Source organism: Pagrus pagrus (genome assembly GCF_965226575.1).
Source record: "Pagrus pagrus genome assembly, chromosome: 23".
In the NCBI taxonomy this organism is placed as follows: domain Eukaryota; kingdom Metazoa; phylum Chordata; class Actinopteri; order Spariformes; family Sparidae; genus Pagrus; species Pagrus pagrus.
In genome coordinates this window covers 22129939-22152284 of record NC_140205.1, presented here as the reverse complement: position 1 = coordinate 22152284, position 22346 = coordinate 22129939, and positions in this window count along the sequence as shown.

Below are 22346 nucleotides of genomic sequence, written 5' to 3'. Positions count from 1 at the left end.
TGAGTTAGTTAAGCCTGAGAAACTCTGGGTGTTCTGTGTGAGAAAGAGATATAACTTAAACTCTGGGTCAGGTAATCTGGTGACTGACTCTGTGAAGTTGTGCTCGCTGGCATTTTTTCTTTACCAATCTCAGAGTTTCTGTCTGACTCCTACCCCTTCGCTGAGCCTGAAGCAGCTGTCTGACACACCTGTTTCATTCCTCATTCATACAGTCGCATTAATGTGATCCGATGTGCGCTTTGATATATGAAAGCACCAGATCACTTCATTTGCAGAAGTTACTTTTTTTTTTCAAACTTCAAATCCTGGTTAGATATTACTTTCTTACACAAGGACTTTAACATGAGTGCTTTTATGATTGATCTGTCATCAATGTAAGCACACAGACAGCAATGTCATATTGGCTTCATCCTCATTCAGACTAAAATCTGTAAATCATCCTTTCTGACCGTGTGGACATGAAGGCAGCTGTCAGACTGTCAGTCTGTCCTTGTACATTTCCTTCACATTACAGAAGTAATCATTGTCATATTGTCATTGATTGCACTGATGGAACATTCCTATCGTAGTCATCATATCATGTTGGAGATGATGTGAACATTTGTGCGTGATGATGATTGTGGTGCATCTGGTTATAAATGCAATTTAAAAGTGAGATTAAAAAATATATATATTCTGCATTTGTCTTATGCATGTGTTTTAAAAGCATTTCATGTTGAAACATTTACACATGTTGAAATATAGAATGCTGTTGGGCACATTTTTAAAAATAAAATAGATTTTTAGTAAGTTTGAACCTGATAATGGCAAAATCATTATTACTGTGTCGGACTCTGACTGTACAAGTAAGTATAAGTAAACTATGCGTCTTACTTGTTTGATCCATATTTTCATCTTCAGTTGCTGTCACTTGCATTTGGTCCCCGTCAGGTTACAGCTGATAAATATATGTAAAAATCAAATGTAGCTGCAGGATTCCAGCACATTCAAGAAATTGGTGTTACAGTAGGTAAATGATGAATAAGTGGAGTACTCTAAATACAATTTGAAAGTCTTAACCTCTTGACTCTCCACACTGTTTTTTAAAGATAAATGTCATGGTCTGCATCGGCTCACATTCATATGTCTAACTCTGCATTAAATTGTAAGCTCTGTCTTTTATTTCCTTGTTGCCATGGTGAATCATAGTATCAGAGATACATTGCTGATGGCTTTCATGCACACACTTATCTCAGAGTGAACATACTCAGAGTTGATTGAACTAATTCTGTTCAGTTGCTCAAAGTTTCTGATCTCAGGGGTCGGCATTAGGCCCAGAGTTTGTTAAGCCTGCTTTCTGAAGTAGGGGCTTAAGAATGGGCTGAAGGTGAATTTTACACGAAATTGCTGTTGTTGGTATGATAAATTTATTTATATTTCTCCTTACATTTTAGTGTTCGATTCGACAAATAACTGTGCTATGTGTTCTGCGACCAAGCCCCCTGGACCCAGGCCTCCACTAACAAATTGGGTGAGTTTTTCCTCCTTTGTTCAGGGTTGGTGGGTGGCAGGGAATAATTAAACTTTGAGGTAGTAGCATTTGTATTCACCTATGCTGGTGGTCTTTAAGGAGAAAGGAGTTAGGAGTTGAGTATTTAGATACATCAAACTACTGTCAATAAACTAATTTATGAAATGTTAATATGTATTGTATGAATAAAAATATTTTGTGTGTTTTTAGTGTTTGGCTGCACCACTGACTCACAGAAAGAATACAGACACTGTAGTAACGTAGTCAGTAAAAATTTCTTGAATACTGACAGGTCTATATTTGTGAGAGTAACATGAGAATCATGTTTGAGATAACAACCTTTTCATTTTGTAGATACACTGCGAAATATGCCAACGATGGTACCATGAACAGTGCCTAGGCATGGACACTGCAGCCCTGGAAAAGGCTATGGCAGACAGCTGGAATTGCTGCTTGTGCCCTTAAATCACTTGGCAATCAGCACTCACACTCAGTCAATATATGGACCATCTTTCTGCCATTATAGGGCTGAGATATCGGATGGATATATCTGCAAATACCTGAGTTGATCATTGTTTTTCTTTTTTGCCAATTCATGTCATTTTATTTTGCTACTTTAATGGTGTGCAATGTGTGAAATTGGTGTGACAGACACTACTTGACAAGGTAGTGGCAAAGTATGGGCCGAAGGACTAGTGAGAGGGAAAAGGCCTTCAGAGCCGGACTATTTTCACATCTAATACTGTGAATTAAGGATCTTTTTCGTCCAAACAATAGTAGATGATTGTTGTAATATTGGAAAGACTGGATAAGATAAGTCTGTCTGGTTTAAACAAAGTTTTTTTAAGGAGTTAAGTCAATTAAGGTTAGTCTTAGTTCATTAAAAGGGAAAAACATGAATTCATAAAGTGGTGGTTGTATTTTTCAGTTTAATTATGATAATAGTATTGAGAATATTTCCTTTCTCAATCTATTTTTTTTTATTCTCTTTATTTTGTTACAACTCTCACATATTTCCGAATTTTCGTCTTATCACTGACTATTAATTTACCTGTTCAGCCTGCCCAAGTAAACTTGATGTGTGGAAACAATGTTTCCAATGTGACAATATATGCGTCAGATCATTTTGTACATAGTATGTGAATATGTTTATTTATATATAGGCACGCCTGTGTGTATATGTGTGTGTGTATTTATAGTTATGTGCCTTTGTGTAGCTGGTAAACATTTTTTGTCAACTATTTTAGCTATTGTATTATAAAAATAAATTATTGCCATACATAAGTTTTTGCCTGCTCGGTTTTCATAGTGAATGTATTGTGTTTCTTATTACTTACTCTTACTTATGACAACTTTTATTCTATGTATCCTACCTTTTTTTTTTTTTAATTTGCGATATTATTACATTATATGATTATACAGATTGTATAAGTGTATACAGTATAAGTGTTTGTAAGTGTGTAAGTGTGCCTTACATGTGACCTCTCTCAGTAATACTAGTCAATAAAACTCTGACATTTTATACATCCTATCTGGGTCCCTATAACAATATAAAAACAGTATTTTTGAGTATAATCCACTGGAGCTATGTATACAAATTCTCAGCAAATTGACAATGCAATTCGACATATTAGAGGGCTTTAATTTTGAAATTCCACATATGAGCTTCCTGATATTATTAGGACTGTGCATCTTTACTGGTCTCACGATTCGATTACGATTATCCTGTCAACGATTCAATTCGATTTGATATCACGTTGCATTATGATGCGTTGCATCCTCAATTTTCTATATTACTGCACATGGCTACTTTTTCATCAATGAAAACAAGCAGTCATATAAATATGAACTCCCTTTTTCATTATTTAGAAAGTGCTTCAGAAATCACGTTATGGCTACTCGACTAGCTTGGCTCATTGACGCCATTACCTGGGCTTTGGTTTCGTTGTAGAGTGCAGGTATGACCTTTTCTGTAAAGTGGCTACGTGATGGGAGCTTATACCGTGGCTCCAGCGTCTTCAACAGGTGACGACCGAATAAGGGCGTAGATCCTTAGCTATGAAAGCTGCCACAGACGGGGTTATTCTCTTCCCTTTCTCAGAGTTGGGCGGTAAAGTTGACAGTGTCTCATCAATTCTTGGCTGGGCCCGCTGTTTTCTTTATGGTGGCAGGTGTTAGCTTCTCAGAGTCAAAACAGCTAACGTGGTTCTCAAGTTAGTGGTATTTCCAAGGCGTTTGATTTTTGTGTGACAGACTTGACACACAGCGTGCGTGTTGTCCAGTTCGTGCTTCCCAGTAAGTTCATAAAATCTGAAATGTGCCCAAAATATAAGTTGTTTTATATCACTTGCTCTTGATTTTCGCCTCCCTCTGCCATATTGCACTAGCCCCATTCTCCCACAATTCAATGCGACGTTGCTGTACGCCGCTGGTTGTTACCAGGAAGTTATCTTGAACTGTAGAACTTTATTTTCCAGCCGCGCCTGGAAAATCAAGAAGCAATGTTACTACACTATAATCGATTATGTTCTGTCGTAGAATCGTCCACATCGCATCGTAGAAACAATTAATTTCAACACCCCTAGATATTAGGAGTGACACTCTGCGGTGGAGTACTATCATTCTGAACTGAAAATAGTCTGTGGAAACAGGTAGTTTCCTTTTAATGTAAATCTGAATTCATATGAAAATATTGACAATTTGACAATTGACATTTTAGGGGGCTTTAATTTTGAAAGTTTCCTCCTAATATCAATGTGAATTTAAAGGGAAATATTAGAAACATCTGACATTTTAGAGGGCTTTAATTTTGAAAGTCAAAATCAGAACTTCCTGCTATTATCTGAGTGACACTGAGGTGGAGTACTCTCATTCTGAACTGAAATTAGTCTGTGGAAACAGGCAGTTTCCTTCCAATATCAATCTGAAACAAAAAATAAAAATAGAAACATAAGTCAAAGTGGAATTTAAATATCTAATAGCAAGTACAAGGCTTTAGTGTTTCAGTCCATCTTTGTTGTAATAGGATCAGTATAAAGGAGCACAAGCTTTTGACATTGCCTGAATGTGCATCTCAGTAGAGCACAGCTGTCAGTTAATTATCATCTCTTTCGTTTAAAATAAAAATACAATCAGATAAAGTAAGGAATAAACTGAAATCAATTCAGTCTTGTAGGTAGTGTCTTAAGATTTTAAAACGTGAAATAAATGTTAAAACTGTCACATATGAAATGGGCTGGATATGTGAAAGGAGTTTAAAAAAGACATTGTATTCACATCTCTACCAGAATATTAAGAAGCACAGAACAATGAAAGATCACATGCTAATCCCAGTGAAAGCCAATTATACAGAAAGAGCACTTAGTTCTATTTGTTTCCATTTCAATTTTTCATTATCTCAGTCACTTGTCTTAACCTTTGTTTGAGTGTGACAGAGCACCCTCAGTGCTGCTTTTCACACTTCCACCAGCTGGTTGGAGAGGCTCTACATTATCCAGTAAAGTGGTCGTTTCACACCAGCAGCATGAGCCCTGCAGGCCTGCGCACCTCCAACACTGAGTACTTGTTCTCCATTCAGCTCCTCTTTAATTAAAACCTTCCAGGAGGGCCAACATGATTATTTATAACACACTGCGGTGGTCCTGTTCTAAGCAATGTATTTCTAATGAAGATTGCTACAGACTACATGAATGATGCAGTGACTTTTAGATCTATTATGCACTGTAGATCACGTTCCCCACCCCAAGGAAACATAGGTCTATGTTGTGAGGATACTTACCTGAGTAGTAACAGGAGCTCTCTATTCGTAAGTAAGTTAAAATGAGCGCAGTGAACTTTTCTAACTCACCACCTGTTTTGTCTTCGGAAAAAATAAATGGAACAGCTCAACATATCAAACCGATGTAATAATTTCACCCTTTATTCACTTTATGTCAAATGTACAGTATATTACATTTCCAAACTTGATGCTAACCTCACACAAGAACACTGAAACTCCAGAGCCTTACCTGCAGTTTCCCCCTAAAGGCAGCCTGATAATTAGACTGAATAGTCTATCCAGAATGTTTAAATAGGTGTTTAGCAGATTACTCTGCTCTGAGCAAAAATCAATCAGCAGTGTCCAACATCTACAGACAGCCACTCAAAGCTGGCCACAATTATTTACAACAAAATAAATGGACTTCAACTGAAAACACATGTAATGGGAAGGACAATCAGTACTAAGAAACCTGAGGTTTCTTCCATCATCTTTTTTTTCCCCTGTTAAAAGGGTCTTTTTTTCCCATCAAGATGGCAAGTTTTTCCTCACTCGAATCGAGGGTCTAAGGACAGAGGATGTCGTTCACTGTACAGACTGTAAAGCCCACTGAGGCAATGTGATTGTGATTATGGGCTATATAAATAAAATTTGATTTGATTTGATTTGAGTACTAAACAATAAAATAACCAACTTAAATCCCAATGTATTTCATATAAAAGGGTGTATTTGCTTCTCTTTTATAATTTTTCAGAAGAAAATAAATAATCCCTCCTGCCGCACACAGTTTACTCTGCTCAGCTTAATATAGAGAGATTACGTCAAAATCACAAAAAACTGTGTAAACCAAGCAATATGAGACAAACAGCACTTAAACAAAGCTACAGGCTACATTAATTGCACTGCATCAGGCTGGTATTGTATCAGTTTGTAGGTGTTGTATTTTGGACCCAAAAGTGGACACCAAGACAGGGGAAAGGTTTGAAGAAATGCATTAGGTTGGTCGGGTGAATGGGTTGTAGAGAAAGGCTCAATGATGAGATTACAAAAATGAGTCAAGAAATTCAACAAAGTATCACGAGAGCAAACAATCACAAGAAGTAGCATGAGTTGTTCAGCTATAAATGCCACAGTGATGAGCAGAAACAATCTGGCAGCAAGTAGAGAGAAGACCAGATTATTTAAGATGGTGCTGATGATTAGATGGGCTGCAGGTGTGTGAGAGGCAGGGGCTCCAGCCAACCAGGGAATATATGCCCAGCCTCTGCAAAAAAACACCTCAGAGAACACAGAACCAGGAGGATAGGTAGATGATGGCATCATTCAAGGTAAAGACCATAGGGACGGTCTGAATAGGGTCAAAATAGATCTGAAGTTACAAGCTGGGGAAGGGGCGGATGGAAGAAGTGATCTGTTGTAAAAGCAAAGAAGAGAGGAGAGTCGTGATGTTGTTCGTCCTTGTGACAGAGTGACTGCCTGTGACAGTATGTGTGTGTGTGTGTGTCCCTACTCGTTAAATCAGTAAATCAGCTTATAATATCCTACAGCTGCACCTTTCATCTTGGGCTTTTGTCACTTTTGTGGCCATTTTTGTGTCACTATTTTCCCTGTATGTAGATTTTTTTAAAATTCAATCTACAGTAGTACTTGGAGCTGATAGAGGGATGTAAACTATTATTCTAAACATCCAAACATGGTGTCCGGACACAAGTTGTCACGCTCTTAATGAGAAATGCAATTTTTAGTAAATGAATTTCTTCTTTGTGTCACTTTGTCAATGTTCCGTGTTAACTGCTTTGTATTAACATCAGTCTGTACCTTCAGCCTCACCAGAAAAACCACCATATACTGTTCAAGTGGCTCATTACAACCCATATGATGTTTCTTGTAAGGCTGTGGCCTCTGGTGGCTGTACTAAAGATTATGGCTGCAAAGGAGGAATAGAGGAGAAGTAGTATAAAGAGAGAGAAGTCTGTGTAAGGAGGAGGTAGGGGATGAAAGGTCTGGTCAGGTTAAACAAGCACAAGACTTTCACCTAGCAGCCCTCTGTTCATGTCCAATATAAACCAGAGGCCAATGGGGAGTATGTTCAACTAACGCAGTTAAGTAACATCACATACACAACGTAACTGAAGTTACTTACGTAACATAGGTACGCTTGCAACTGAAGTTACAGAAGCAACGTAGTCATTTTAACCCAAACCATAATGTTTTCCTAAACTTAATCCAAGTAATTTTCTTGTCTAAATGGAACTTAACTGCGACTGTCCAACATAGGTCCCAACTGTGGCCCTACACTCCTGAGTTTGATGCTGTAGTTACCCCTCTAGTATCACTTTTGAAGCAGCCTTGAGTGCAGTAGTATAAAGAGCGGTCAGGGTTTGTTTGGGATGGTTGTATGGTCATACACTGGACTTTCCTTCAGGGTTTCAGACCAGGGTTTGCTTCCCATTTGTGACCAAGAGTCATAAGTGATTTGTTTTTAACTTACGTTATGTGTATAAGTTAAAGTACATAGGTCAGGTGAACAAAGGTTAGAGAATGTTTGTGGGCTGATTTATTTTGGGATCATTACAGTAAAAGCTGCTTCTCTTTAGAGCAGGAATGCTATCACTTTAAGAGCAGTGCAATATATATATGATGATGTGATTTTCCTTTACCATCAATGAAATCATCAATGAAACAAAAATGGTTAACAGCGTCAGCATTTGATGCTTGTTGAGCAGGTTTGATGAATGATGATTTTTCATTCTTGCTGATTTTTGTAGATAGTAAAAACAAAGTAAAAACACCACGCTGAGGAAAACACTGAACAGCGGGGCAGCATTAGTGGTGAGTATGTACTCAAAAAAATCAAAGTATATAGTGCTGTATGCTGTTTCATTGTTATGTGTGTATTTTGTATGCTTTTGCCTAATTTAAAAGGGGATATAATGTTGTGTTGAGTTCCAGGTGTGTGTCTTTGCATGTAGGCTACACACTGGAGTGAAAGTTAGTTTATTATTTTCTTCAGAAGTTTATTGTGGACTCAAGCAAGAATGGTTGTACTGTATATTTTTTATTGTTTTGTCCATGGATGCACAGTACATTTCCACTGAAGTAATGCACATTACTGTACAGTTACTGAAGAAGTTATGTGGCTTAACAACTGTATTTGTACTGTATTTTTGTTTTCTTTATTTAGAGACAAGTCACTACTATTTTATATTACACCTATTTTGTTTACTGTTCTCTATTTTTGACAATTATGGCTATTTTATATATCAAGTCTCTTTTGCCTATCTTGTCTAGGGATATTTGAGGCTCATGTGCAGAGTTCATGAGTTATTTCCTGTAGAAATTGAGCTACTGTCCACTTTAAAAAAGGTACATATATTGTTATTGAGTGCTCTGACACCATTGCTATTAGCACTACAGTACCAGAGAGAATATTTTGGAGTCAATATTACTGGATACAGAAAGAGGCAAGATAACCATCCTGTACTGTTCATCTCTGGGATTTTCTACAACATTTCCTCAACTTTATAACATCAACACTGTTCTTGCATATTTCAAGTGCAGTCAGGGGGGCCACACGTAACTTATATTAAGTGAGTTACATACTGACATCACTTACGTTATGTTATGTGGTGTGTGTTACGTCATTTATGCAACTTAAGTTACAAAACTGAACATAATTTATTTTATTTTAGGTGTAGATAGAGCGTCATAGCTTGAAGCTTAAGGCTGCTGGACAAGCTGCAGTAAATGACTAATGAGTTGGGAGTGAGAACATGTTGAAGGTCCGGTACACCTGTCTCTGGTACGAAGCAACGGTAGTGTTGTTTTGGATATGGTAATATATGTCATTTTGGGAGTTGCTAGCAATTGATCTATTCAATCGTTAGTGGTATGAGGATGTGTTTGTAAAACCCATCTAAATTCAGGAAAAAAAAGAAACACTGAACAAATCTTTCCTCTACAAGAACCATGCAGTGTTTGTAATTTCATGATTGATACAGATCTAAATGAATAAAACAGCCACAGCTGCTGGGGGGAGAGAGAGAGAGAGCGAGAGAGAGAGAGAGAGCGAGAGAGAGAGAGAGAGAGAGAGAGAGAGAGAGAGAAAAAGAAAGAAAGAAAGAAACAGAGAGAGAGAGAGAGAGAGCGAGCAGTGACAAGGTGACTTTGCAGGGTTGAAACCATATCAGACACCTCACTAACAGTTGAGAGGCACAAAATCCCTTGATCATGTCACCCTGGCTATAATTTGTACCATGTCAAAGAGGGTCCCTGTGTGTTCTGCCCACACTCCATAATTGTGTGTGAAATTAACTGAAAATCTAGATGATTTCTTGGGAGAATCACTGCCACCCACAGTACATTCTCTTCATCTTGTCCTGGTCACAGTTGGATTTTCTATTACATGCACTTTATCATTGTTCATGTGTTGACATTCAGAGCACGAGGCTGCCATCCTGCTGTCCTAACTCTTTTATTCTTATTATTGCTCTCATGAGGTGTTGACCTGATTGGTGTTGAAAATGATTATCACTGTATTATTAAGGTTAGTTTCTGTGATGATGAATCGCTGAATTGTATGTACTGCAGTTTAACTTATCACTTTGCTTTCAGCTCCACTAACAATCTTCTTACAAGCATTCATGGAATTAACACCCAGATTGTGCCACATTCATCAACCATTAAATTGCCTCACACGAAAAGTGAAATTGTCCGTGTAATGCAATCAATTAAGAGATGCTGTTTGGAAAGTGGAATGATAATGAGCGTTCACATAGGCTCTGCTGTACAGAGCTCTTTTTGTCCTCTTCTGTCTGTATTCCTTTTTACTGAAAACAAAATGTAATTGTACTCAAAGCCTTTATTTGATCTGAGAGGGACATTACTGGGAGGTGTCTCTCTTCTATGAATGGATTCTCAGCGTTGAAGCCACTCACTGGTTCTGGGTTCTGAAAATCTGCCCTGCTGCTGACCACTGGACCAATGCCACAACAGATTTGTCTAAAACAATTCACTGGACCACTTGTGGCCAACAGAAACTGGTAGTTACGTATATAGTGCTGAATGCAAAGCACGGTCTCAGGCTCTGGCATTTGTGGTGGATTTAAGATGGCATTTAACTGCATGACTCATCCATAATCATGCAGACAGAGGCTCTGATGTTATCACACATGGCAAAGTGCCTTCAGTAAGCCTAGCTGATACAGTGGCTGCAACTGGTCGGATTGCCTCACGACAACACTAAAAAACACTGGTAATTCCACTTTGATCATTCTCTCACTATCATAAAGCTAATGGCATGCCAGAAGAAGGAAACTTACCTTGGAGAATATTTTGCATACACAGTATGCAGCCAAATGAAATAGAGCTTAGTAGGTACACTTTGAATAGAGCTCTGTACTGAATAAATAGCCAGTGAGACAATTGCCATATTTACAACCAAAAAGCGTGGCTGTGCCGCCTAATAAATGTCTGTGGGAGTTCGTCTACAGCTCTTGCCCATTTCTCAATGCATATTTATGCTCCCAGATGCATATTTTTCCAGCTGCATAGAAAATCATGCATTCCATTACTATAAATTAGTATTCTGTTTTGCGAATTTTGTGCAAATGTCAGACTGGTCTCCGCTGCTGTATAATCCCTTTAATCGACAAGTAATGACCTAATTAGTTCACTTTCAATCCGATCAATCTTAAGTGCTTCAAGACGCGGGTCGTCCTCTGTAATTGATGTTTTGATTTTAAAAGAGAAGGCAAATTGGTTCTCTTGTTCATATTCAGTACGGTGATACAGTACTCATACAGCTACATGCCTTTCAGGAGCATTTTTATGCTGGGTGTTTAAATATAAAGTGATGTGCATACACAGCGTGTCACTTTGGTCATTCACGATCAGATTATTCAAGTATCTACTCCAACCCCTTATCAAGTAAAGTGCTTACTATCTGGCAGCTTCAATATTTGCCCACATACTTATGGGCCTTATCGGCATTCCTATGCTGAATACTACTTGGCCTGAAGTTTTCTGTGTCAGTTTGTTTGCAGCAATACTAACACACTATTATTTAGGAATATTAGAATGTGATCACAATTTAAATTTTAAAATAAAATAAAATAAAATAAAGATCTAGGTCATAAAACAAGATTCTGACATATTAAAACCGGGTTTGGTAAGATTGTAGAAACTAGCAAAAGCAAGCTAAATTGTGAAAGGATCCAACCGAAAAGGTCCCATCTCCTCCCTTCAGGCCTCCCTCCACAGTCACTCCTCCAAAACACGTGAATGTGCACTGCCTGACTACACTGACACTGAGCACGTTTAACTAATAAACCTAACAAATCCCACATAAGGACAGCACTGACCGGCAGAGGTGCCATTGATTGATTGATTGATTGATTGATTGATTGATTCTTTTAATGACCACACAGCCAGGCTGGTGGAATTTGCTTCCAGTACAACTCATTGGTACAGGTTCCAGACATATAACATATATAGACAAACATACAGTTACAATTCATTTAGGCCCATGCTTGTTCCTCAGCGTACAGAGTTCAAGATATTTACTGCGGTGGGAATGAAACTGTTTCTGAAGCGGGTTGTTTTGGAGACAGTTGTCCTGTAGCGTCTCCCAGAGGGCAGCAGCTGGAAGGCATAGTGAGCAGGGTGAGTGGGATCAGAAACAATTTTACGAGCTCTGCGCAGTGTCCGTTTGTGGTCAAGTGATTCAAGTGATGGTAGGGGGGAGCCAGTGATTCTGGATGCTCTGTTAATGATACGCTGTTCTTCCTTGAAAGTGTATCAAGGCTGCTGAACCAGATTGTAATGGATGAGGTGAGGAGGCTTTCGATGATGGCTGTGTAAAAGCGGAGCAGGAGATGAGACCTGACTCTGAACTTTTTGAGCTGTCGGAGATGGAAGAGTGTTTGCTGGGCTTTTTTGTAGATGTGTTCTGTGTTGATTTTCCATTTTAGGTTATTGGTGATGTGGGTTCCGATGGGTTCACCTTTAATGAGCACAGGGGTAAATGATAAGCAACGTCATGTTCACATGATGTTTTGAAACAAAAAAAAACAAAACTGTTTTACGTCATGTACTTGGAAAGAAATCCAACTAATTTACTGAATCATGTAAACCCGTTTTTTCCATTATCGCATTACTAAAATGAATGCAAAAACGTCAGTCAGATTATTATTATTATAACCTGATGATTCCCAGTTATTGGATTATTGTGGTCATGTAAATGGGCTCACTGACTCCCCTGTAGCTTGTGCTGGCCAGCTGGGAGATGTGTGTGAGCAGCTCGCTTGCTACATTCAACAAGTTCTTGCTTCTTTTCTGTCTGTGAAATAAATAAACTGTGTTAAATCTCACAATCATGTTAACACAAGCAAAATAGCTGTCACGAACAAACTTCAATCTGGAAAAGGCCTACTCCTCATTGATGTAGGTGTGTGCTTTGTGCTGACTGGGTTAGCCGACGAATGAGGCTGTTGCTGCCATAATGATTCTGTTCTTAGGAATAGGGGCTGTGTACTGTGAGCACAGTGCATCGTTGCAGTCGCTAACCATATCCAACTGCCTCATGTTGTTTAAAGGCCCCCTCCGAGTTAGGGCATTGCTTCTGTCTCCCCAACTCAGATGAGGTGAATAAAGGGAAGGTGATGCCTGATGCTCATTCTTCCCTAGCCTCTATTCTTTATGTTTTCTCTGCCATGCGTGTGCTGCATCTTGCGTGTTCACCACACTGGGTGCATGGGTACACATGCCTGTTCTAAATCAAGTGTTTTTTGGAGAGGCAGCCCACTTGGGATGGGGTGACTCCTCCTCTCCCAATCTTGTGAGTTGGAGAAGGAGAAGAAAGCTTAGGTACCTGGCAATAGACTGGGTTTATCAATGACATGTAGCATTTACTCTTGGTTGATCCCATACTGACAACGAAGTGACACAAGACAAGGAATTTTCTCCTCCAATTTTTATTAATAGTCTTCACTTGTGCCCTATCTGGGCCAGACACACACAGCCCAGCCTCACATGTGCAATTGGGGATGATTCTGCCACGATCCACAGTCTCAGAAAGTTTCATCAGCAAAGCTTTTTTCCTGTACTGGGGTAGCAGCTTAAAGTCGATTCATTTTCCTCCCCCTTTACACTTTAAGCCTCTGCCATTTGCCACATTGCTACTTTTCCCAGGTCAGAAGCCCAAGTTAGACTAAACTCTGAGTGTCTCGACTGTGGGAATTGTTATACCGATATCCCTGGTCTTCCTTGTGTTACGCCCCTTGGAGTGTGTCTCCCCAATTTTTCACTCCCAAGAAAACCCAGTGTCACAGGAGTTACATTCAAAGTAGCATTTTATTTTTGCTTTGGAGGAAGAACAAGGCCAACACAACAAACAAAATAACCTGTTTCCCTATCATCCTGTCACAAAACAAAACAAACTCCTAAATGAGGATAAACAGGAGAAAAAAGGGTTATCAAATAAAAAGGCTTCTCCCTCCTACTATGCTACTACTCTCTGTCAATTTACACATTTCCCAAAGTACCAGATGGTACTGCAGCTACTTTTACTTACAACAGGTTTACATCACAAACAAAACACTATTCACACTAAACACTGGATCATGTTGGGAGTGGAAGATTGGTGGGAGAGGAAGATTGCAGTCAGCCAGCGGTCTAAAAAGGGCTCCTCTCCTCCCTCTGACCAATCCTGTGTCAGCAATCAGGCTGAGGCAGCCAATCAGCAGGTCCAACCTGCTCTAAATCAATCAAACACACACACACACACACACACACACACACACACACACACACACACACAAACATGCACGCACTTAGGGAGAGACTGATCATGCACACACCCACACTGAGGAGGAAAGAGATCAGCCACAAATAAACACAATAATGACTCCGGGTCATAACACTTGCTAGATGACAAGTCAGAAAACTACACCCACAGAGGAAGACTGTGAAACTGCTGTTTCCTAGGTGAAAGATTAACTTTAAGATTCTGGGAGTAATCTTTAAAGTATTAGCACATTTATGACAAGGCTTTTCAAAGATTCAAGATTCAAAGTGTTTAATGCACAGTAAGGAAACATGTTTCCCTGTACAATGAAATTCTTCCTTTGCTGTCCACAGAGTGCCAACAATGTAAAAAAAAATATATACAACAGAAATGTACAAAATAAAGCACTTTTAAAAGGCAGCATGTAAAAAATAAATTTAAAAAAAGCAATAACAACAACAACAATAATAATAATAATAAAACAGTGCAAATGTGAGCCGTGCAATTATGCATGTGCAATTGGAAATGTTAACAAATGTAAACAGTCGGGACAGTTGTATGAGGTAGAGTGATTGTAAACTCCTATCCACTGTTTAGGAGTCTGATGGCAGTGGGAAAGAAAGAGTTCTTTAGTCTGGTGGTCTTTGAATGGTGGTGGATTTAACACTTCTGTTCCTCCGGCCTGAGGGTAGAAGTGTGAACAGTCCGTGCTGTATTGCTCTGCACTAGTTGATTGAGCATGCACCTATTAATTGAATTGATGATTAAACTACTGAATTGTGTTAACTTGGAGTGAAATATAACCACAAATGTAAGAGTGAAATCATGTAACTAAAATATACCACACTTTTTATTACTTTTGATAAAAGAGATGCAGTCAGTACGGCAGTAGAACACATCATGGAGGAGAGAAAAAACGTCTCACAGCTGCAACACAGGGGAGGCAAGGCCACGACGTAGATAAGACATGCTGGGAAAATCCGGGATAGCAGCTGCAAAGGAACATCAGAAGGTATCCCGATGTAGAGGTTGTGTCGAGCAAGGAACATCAAAGGGAATGCCGAATGTCGACAAAAGTTGGCATGTTGGGCACATGTTTTAGCCTAGTGCAGGAAAATACCCAAGTCAGCAAAATTTGATACATAAACAAAAGGACGAGCCAGGATGGGTTAAGCCATGGTGCCCAGCCCTGTTTTAGTGAATATAAGGAGTATGTTTTGTATTGAGAAGTTGGGTCTTATTGGATGAACTTTTGTGTGTATGATCCCAGGTTTAATTGTTGACAATTAAACATTACTGCACTCAGCTTTGGAGGACTCCTGGAGATTATTTCCTTTTTATTGGTGACTTTTTGAAACTCTGAAAAACCTTTTTGGACAAACAAAGAACAAGAAGTCGAGACACGACAAGTGGAGTTCTGGTGATCTTCTCAGCAGTCTTTACCACTCTCATCAGGCATTTGCAGTCCATAGCAGTAGTGCTGCCGTACTACACAGTGACACAGCTGGTCAAGATGCTCTCAACAATGCAGCTGTAGAAGTTGCTGAGAATCTCAGGCGACATTCCAAACTTCCTCAGCCTCCTCAGAAAATACAGCCACTGTTGGGCCCTCTTAACCAGCTGTGTGGTGTTGAGTGACCAACTGAGGTCTTCACTGATGTGGACGCCCAGGTATTTGAAGCTGCTCACCCTCTCTACTTCAAGCTCCCGGATGTACAGTGGCCGATACGGTCTCCTCTTCTTCCTCATGTCCACTATTATCTCTTTCTCCTATAAATTCCTTTCAAAGTTACTGTGCTCCAAGTGATTCTGCCCTTCCAGCCAGGAGACACTAGCCCCTTTCCAGCACTTCATTTGTAAATCAAAAAGGTCTCGAACAGAGACAGGGTGCTATAAGGAAGATGGTCTAGACTTGCTCAATTTGGAAAGTGTCATGAGATGACTTTTGTTGTGAATTCGCGCCTAAAATAAAGACTGATCGATTTTCCACCGGGTCAGAAGGAGCAGAAAGTGAGGGAACACATCAATAATCCACAGGGCATGGAGCACATTGGACAAACAAAACTAAAACTGTTGTTAGAAACTAAGCATTGTTTATTTATATTTATTAATTAGGGCATTCACAACAATCACTCTAAATCAGCAAGGAGAGGTGAAAAGTAACAGCTGATTAACGTTGAGATCTGCATGTTCTCTCCTCCCCTCTTTTTCTGTCTCTGTCCTTGACTGTCCCTTCAACTCCCTGTCGATTTGTGTCCCCTCTGTTTGTAGACTATTACAATGGGGGGAAATGGAATTAGGACCAAAAGATCTACTCACAACTATAAAGAGCAGCAGGATAAGAAACCAAACTAGGTCTCACCAAACCCTCAGCTGTCTTTCAGGCCCTGGTGGACATGTTAAATGACGTTTTTGTCTACTTGGATGATATCCTGATCTTCTCCCCCGACTCATGTCTGCATAATGTTTTCGCGCAGAAACTGTTGGAGAACTAACTCTTGTTAAAGTTGAGAAGTGTGAGTTCCACACCCCTACCATCTCCTTCCTGGGTTTTGTCGCCAGAACCACATCCAAATGATTCCCTCCAAGGTTAATGCTGTTGCTAGTTGGCCCACTCCCACCTCCAGGAAACAACTCCAACATGTCTTGGTGTTAGGTCCCTGGTCTAGGAACTTGGACATAAAAATTGATCCCTGGTCACTTTGGATGCATTTTGGGAGGCCAAATGTGGAGAAAACTTGGCAAGCACTTTAAAAATGGCATAGGAATTTAATGAGCGCAATGGGACTGCCTCAGGATAACGGGTAGCAGCACACATCACACTGAGGATGTACTGGTTCCCAGACTTTGTTTTTGGCAAAGGACCAACACAATCAACAATAACATGCTCAAATGGCTCCCTGGCAGCAGGGATTGGCTTTATTGGAGCAGCAGGAATAACTTGGTTGGGTTTACCTGAGACTTGACAGGTGTGACACAAGCGACAAAACTTCACAACATTAGACTTAAGTCCAGGCCAGAAGAAATAACGAAGTATGTATATACTCAAATGTATTTTTTTCTGATTCCTAGGTGGCCGGACATCCTATCGTCATGTGCTAAGCTCGGGACCTTCAAACGAAATGGCTGGGGCACAACAACTTCATACACAGAATCATGGGCAAAACCTGAGCTAGGGGACCAACTGCGTATCAGAACACCATCATCAACAAGGTATGACAGACTTTTCACATGTTGGATTGTTTACGAGCAACAAACAGGAAGACAGAGTAGAATCAGCTTTTTGTGGTCCGATCAGCTGGTCTTTATCTACTGAAAGTGTCTGGGTTTTATCATCAGTCTGAAGCTCAACAACAGGGGCATTGTCTTTGCACTAGAAAGGTGAGTTTTCTAGCGCTGTATTGTCAGACTAATGCTCCACAGGAATAGGTGCATTTTGTTTGCACCCGGCAGGTGAGGTTGATGCATCAGAGGTACTCGTAAAAGAGTCACTGAGATCCATCAAGTCTCCAAGGTTTCGTGCTTGCACACAGGTTGCAACACAAGCAGGAAACAGGAGTAGATCTTGGTGCAACAAGGTTCCAGGGATCATATTAGCAGTCATCATTTGCTATCATTTGCCCAATAAAATCCTAGACCATTGTAAAGTTGTCTAACTGGATGTCCATTTTGCCACCCCCACAAAAGAAAAAACTGACAACCAGAAAAACAGACAACAATGCACAAAACTAATCAAACGATAGCAGACACGATAACAAAGGACACAAGAAATAATGGACGAGCCCCAATTCATGTTACGTCCCTTGTCTAGGGAAACCAGGACATAGCATGCTGTGACTCCCAAGAAAGCTCTCTGCTCAGGACCTACCTCTCTGAGTCGAGTCCCGGAAGCTGGCTCCCTGATTTGTAAGTCCTTTCCTCATCTCCAAGGTGGTCAACCCAGCATCGGTCCAGCTAAGCATCCCAGAACCTGGGGGATCCATCCCACTTTTCACATATCCCTTGTCAAACCTGTCAAGGAAAGTCCTCTTTTTTAACTTGTTTCCACTGGTTTCTACCTGTAAATCTTTAATATTTCTCAGAAAATTGCTTTTAATCATATGTATCCTGTTATAAAGTGTTGTGATTGTGAACTCGACCCAACATGCACCGTAGAAAGTGACAAAGATGTGACGAAAAGTCGGTAGGACAGAAAGCATGACAATACTTTTCTCCATGTAAATTCTGCATTTTTCCCTTACAATTACCATTGTTTGGTCTTGTAACATTGCTTTAGTGGGCTGAAGTGTGGGACATTTCTCTTTTGTTTTGATGTTATCCAGAGAAGGATCTGTTTAGTTGTCAGACTACGAATGCCATCAGAATGTCACAGCCCTGTCCCGCGCTGCCGGCTTACACTTACACACAGACGTCAGTTTACCTCCGTTGCGGCTCTGCGGATCAGAGATCAGGGTGGAACAAAACTGTCTCCCATTCCGCCTCTGTAACTTTCATACAGACGGCAAGGCGGAATAATGGTGCAATATTCCCACCTTGAGAAGGCTACCGATGGCAGTTTCACCCACGTTCATACATAACCTGATTATCAACACTCAGCTGTGTCAGTTGTGAGAAGAGGCCACATAGAGGGAAATGCAGCCCGTGTAAGGGAGGCTGAGAGCAGATGGCAGACTGATTGAAAGGATTAGTACAAATTAGTGGGAGGCTGTTACCTATAAATGCATGAAAATATATCATATAAATGAGAAGCAGGTGAAAGTACCAGGTATTAGGAAAATGTGTGTGTGTTTGTGCGTGTGCACAGCTGCCTCGGTGAACAAGGTGAATGCAGATATGGGTCAAGGGAGAGCAGATGATGTATTAACTGAAACAGGAAATGCACCTGCTTCTTCTGCAGCGTTGGGCCACAAATGCACCTTCAAGGCAGACAGCAGTGAAAACACCATCTGCCAGTCTCATCCTAAATAAAAGCCAAGAAGTGAATGGATGCAATTTACCTTAAACACAGCAGCAGAGTCAAGCAAAGAGCAGTATATTCTGGACACGTAACAGAATATCTTCAGTCAGATGTACTATGAAAAATATTAGGCTGGTCAGTATTGTACTGTTGCCACAGACTGATTTATGGACTAATGGTAGGGTGATAAACTGTAAGTTTTATGAACTTATTCCATACAGACACATTCCATTTGAAGGAGGGTAGGCTGATTTATTACTTGAGACCTTGCTGAACAAGGCTCTAAATCACAAGACAATCAGGAAAGCATCTTCTTGACATCCACAAGGGTAGTGAATAACAATAGGCTCAGCGTCTGTTATTAGCATGACTCTAGTTGTGATCCATACTGTATGTAGGTGAACAAAGTAAACGCCCTTTTCTAGGCTCTTTTCTTAACTACCTAAATTACCTGATTACAGTCCTAAATTACTAATCACAATATACAGTATTAGATTACATTCCTCTGCTTTTAAAGCCTGGTTTCTTGATGAGTTTGTGGCGCGAGATAGGTGGGAAGAAATTAAACTAAATGATCTGACCAAAAAAAACAAGAAAAAGGAACCAACAACGCCACCCTGGGAATTTCACCCAAGGAATGAATTTAAAGTGCAAGGCACACAGGTAAGTAATAATAATAATTTTTTAAAAAAAGAGTCTATCATTCACCCTAAATTAAAGGGGCTGGAGCTGAGTGAGTGGACGATGACTAGTGCAGGGGGAGGTTCCACCAAAAATAAAGAGGTCAACCAAAATCACCCAGCATACGTGGCACACACACACTTAAGTAAACTCGCTCCCAAGACACAGCAGACGAAACAAGGGGGGACACCACCACCAGGACACCAGCACGCCCCCACTGGTCTCCAACAACTGAAAAGAAAAATAAACCAATCAATGGACAAATAACAAAACAAAATTAAACAAAATCATTTCAGAAGTTAACAAAATTATAACTGTCCGGCAAATAAACTTAACACAACCAATATCAACAACTTCCCACTATTAACTCATGTAGTAATAAACAAAAGAATATGAAAAGAACAAACAAAAGAAAGCAAACAAAATGCAACCTAAATAATTACATAAGCTAAATAGAACAAAATAACTAGTCAAACCAAAACAATTACAAAATTACTCAAATAATCAAAACAAAACACACTTTAACAAACACTCATTCACACACGCTGGATGAGCGCCCCTGGTAGAGCTACTCGGGACACTGTGTGCGCCGCGAGAGACAGGCGGCGGTGGACACAATATGCCAGCCAGAGCAAAGCACGTGAAGCAAACAGCAGCAGCAGCGCGGCAAAGCAGCGTGGAGACAAAGCATCGGCAGACAAAGCAGCAGCGACCCAAATAAGCTGATTGCAGTTTGTCCTAATCATGGGAAAATACTGTTAGTGTTGCTATATTACCAAAAAAATGCTGCGGTTGCTTGCTACGCTAATACACACATACCTGTTTACACACACACCCACTCGCACAGAAGGAGGGAGGGAGAGAGGGCTCCGGCCGCTGTCAGCGTTTACCTAAGACCACACTAACGTTAGCCGTCAGACAGCATCAACTACATTGTCGAAAGAGAGAACACTTACCAAGCCAGAAATACACCACAGCACATACAGGGAGCCCGGAGCAGCGCACAAGCAGTCACCCTACAAAACACAAATGCCGTGAGCCCACAGAGAGAACCAAGTGACCAACGTGGTGAAGCAGCGTGGTGGCCATACCTGTCGGACCAGACAACCTTTGGCCCGGAAGTGATGCACCAGTGACAGGAGCGCAAAAGGAAGAGGCGGTGAAGGATGGCTGCTTTTATGCCAGCCCACATCATGACAGCCACTAGTGGCGCTAACCACAAGCAGTAACACTAAATAACATGGATGGCACATCTATGCTGCTACATGTTCAAGGAAATGTGGTGATTCCTCAAAATGCAAATAGCTATTCCATGCATGAGAGATGGAATGCAGGTAAAGAAAGACAGCTCTTCTCCATGAAAGCATGTGGAAAAGACAGGACACATATGAGCAATAGTTTGACATGGAGTGTGAGTGGAAGTAGAGATCAGTTGATGGGTGGGAGGACATACAGCATTAATAGTTTGGCTTCCCAGTACGTAGTACCAGTAGTATTGGTTTGTTTGCTAAAAATGTAAATCATTTACACAGTGAAGCTACAGGTTCACACGAGCTCCAACTCCAACAAAACCAGCTGATTCATGAGTGCAGGTTTACCAGTGGCTTACATTAATCAACCAACAAAGACACAACATATAATTAAGACAATATTGGAGTCAGTTGGAGATGCTTTTTCTCTTTTTTTTTTGTGGAAACTAACCATCTCCCCACACCTGCAGCCCCAGGACCAAGCTAACATGTCTTTGACCAGTCTGTCCACTTAACACAAGGAGACCAAACCAGGTGCGATTATGAATCATGGGTATGAATGTGGATTGTTTGTTTGTTTCAGTAATTTGAAAGCTGCATTGTTCTTGCAAAACTTTAATTAAGCATTAAAGAGGTTTACCCACCATTAAACTGTGGTCTTTGTTACAGTGTCAAGCAAATCAAATGAAACTGTATTGTCCTATACACAATCATACACGGTACAGTGTATAGTGAAATTCTTAGGTCCCTAACTCGACAACAAATCTCACAGGTTGATTAAAAAAATGAAGATATATCTAAAATATAAGAGATCCTTGCAAAAGCTTAAATAAAACTAAAGTATATAAATCAGAGTAAAAATGAATGTTTGAACAATATAATCAGTAATGATTTTCGGAGTTGAGTGTGCATTTCAGATTTTTTCTTTTCATCTTATGGTGTATCCGTGGGTGATATCAGAAAAAAGATCATAGAAGTCATATTCTCTATATTTTTTGTGAACACATTTTTTAATTTGTAGATTCACAGAGCACGTTACAATACACACAGGCCTACATTTATAACCCTTTTCATCCCTTCATCCTCCCTGTCTTCCCCACTCTCCCCTACTGGACTAACCCTCCTCTCCTCCCATCCATCTCCGTCCAGACTTACATTATTCATACCATTTGTGTGTGTGTGCTTTAAGTCTGTTATTACAGCCATCTTCCACATTTCCAACTTGATGGCCTTGGCTTTGTTCTAGTTTACAGTTTGTCTGGTGGTAGCTAGCGAGCCATAACTTGTTTTGTTTCTAACTCCCATAGCATAAAAGAGGAATTGGTTCTAGGGGTACAGGCCTGACACCCACCACTACTGTCGCTAATATTAGTCACATCTCTGTTACATACGTTCCACTACTATTA